Raw genomic sequence first — 2,701 nt, forward strand, 5'->3', positions numbered from 1 at the left:
GATGGAGAGGGGGCTTGGGCGCTGATCATATGGTCTAGGCCCTAGAGCATTGTCCTACTTGCTAATGCAATGTCACTGTCCCTTTCCTCTGCTATTCATGAGTGGCCTTTAATCCTTTGAACATCTGTTCAACGAACCTACTAAAGTAAAATACCTTCCAAACTACTGACAGTACACTGACCCACGAAATGTTCAAGGTTAACTAGCGTGGCATGCCTAAAACAAGGTTACCTTTATTTCTACGGAACCATAGAATGGAAAGCGGGTTATAGTTGCTATGGATGGGCATTTTATTTCAAGGTAAGATAAAACTCTCTCTTATCCATGGATAAACTGGTTAGACATAGATGGAACTTGGCCGAGCCTATGTCAGGAAGTAGGGCAAAATAAAAGAGGAAGTAAAGGGGCACTTAGTAGAGCGTAGACCTCCGCCACGGCAGCTTATTTCTCGACCTTTTGCTCGACTTTGACCTTGACCTTTGACCTTACCATGTATTAATTGGCATGGAGTTTCATACACTCAAATATGAACCAAGTTTGAAGTCTCTGTGACAACGATGTCCAAACTTATGGCTGATTACGTGAATTGGATATTTTGCTTAACCGTGACCTTGACCTTCCAAAATTTAATATTTCCAGCTTTTTCCATAAGAGTTAATCCCTGCAAGATTAAGTACTCTACGATTAAAATATATACACACAAACAAAGACACAAATAGAGGTTAAAAAATAACCTCCTTCCAACTTCGTTGGCGGAGGTAATAACAACAAATATAACCGTTTATAGTCCACTGCAAGACAAAGGCCTCAGACATGTCCTTATTCGTGTTTGAGGTTTGGCCAGTTTTCATGACCAAGCAGGCCAAGTGCGGATTGGTGATGATGGGAGACATTAATCTGCTCGCTCACAACAAACCAACCTAGTATGGGTAGCCCTGAATTGTACTGCTTTGCTGATAAAGTTGGGATGGATGGAGATATATATATATATATACATATATACATATATATATATATATATATATATGTATATATATACACACACACACACACACACATATATATATATATATATATATGTATATATATACACACACACACACACATATATATATATATATATAAATTTTAGGACGTGATATTTCATGCTCATTCTCGCCAATAGATGGCGATATCAACCCAAAGTTCAAGGAACCTGAAGTCTACGACGACTGGAAAACAACAAAATTTACAAAATAAAGCAAATATTTTGTTTACTCACAAAAGCAACGACGATTGGAAAACAACTGAATATACAACATAAAGCAAATATTTTGTTTACTTACAAAAGCATGTGCTCATAATGTATACAAACAGATAACAGTTAGATTAACATCAGAAATGAGGTAGAATCCGAATATAGGACTCAGCCAGCCACGAAACTTCATGGAATTTACTGAATTTTTATGTTTGTTTGTGGCTAGTCTGGTTTAGATTATGACAGCCAACCTTATTAGACCCTTATCAATATGTGCAGGTGTTGAGGTAACCTCCTCCTCCTCTTATGAGAGAGAGAGAGAGAGAGAGAGAGAGAGAGAGAGAGAGAGGGTAGGGCAAATTATTCACGAGTATACACATGCACTCATGTTTGAGAGAGAGAGAGAGAGAGAGAGAGAGAGTTACCTTTATTTCTACGGAACCATAGAATGGAAAGCGGGTTATAGTTGCTATGGATGGGCATTTTATTTCAAGGTAAGATAAAACTCTCTCTTATCCATGAAACTGGTTAGACATAGATGGAACTTAGTCGAGCCTATGTCAGGAAGTAGGGCAACATAGAAGAGGAACTAAAGGGGCACTTAGTAGAGCGTAGACCTCCGCCACGGCAGCTTATTTCTTGACCCATTGCTCGACCTTGATCTTGCCCTTTGACCTTAACATGTATTAATTGGCGTGGATTCTCATACACTCAAATATTAAACAAGTTTGTGTGACAACGATGTCCAAACTTATGACTGATTACGTGAATTGGATATTTTGCTTGACCGTGACCTTGACCTTCCAAAATTTAATTATTTCCAGCTGTTTCCATAAGTTAATCACTACAACATTAATTACTCTACGATTTAAATTATGATCAGAAAGCTACTCACAAACACACACACACAAACAAACACACAAACAGGGGTTAAAACATAACCTCCTTCCAACTTCGTTGTCGGAGGTAATAACAACAAATATAACCGTTTATAGTCCACTGCAAGCCAAAGTCCTCAGACATGTCCTTATTCGTGTCTGGGGTTTGGCCAGTTTTCATCACCATACTGGCCAAGTGCGGATTGGTGATGATGGGAGACATTAATCTGCTCGCTCACAGCAAACCAACCTAGTATGGGTGGCCCTGAATGGTACAGATTTGTTGATCATGGCGATCAAGTTGGATATATATACATATACAGTACATATACATATATATATATATATATATATATAAATATATATATATATACATATAAATATATATATATATACATATAAATATATATATATATATATATACGTATATATAAATATATATATATAATACATATATATATAAATATATATATATATATATATATACATACATATATATACATATTATATATATATATATATATACATACATATATATTTTATATATATATATATATATATACATACATATATATTTTATATATGT

This window comes from Palaemon carinicauda, chromosome 14 (genome assembly GCF_036898095.1).
Source record: "Palaemon carinicauda isolate YSFRI2023 chromosome 14, ASM3689809v2, whole genome shotgun sequence".
NCBI lineage: Eukaryota > Metazoa > Arthropoda > Malacostraca > Decapoda > Palaemonidae > Palaemon > Palaemon carinicauda.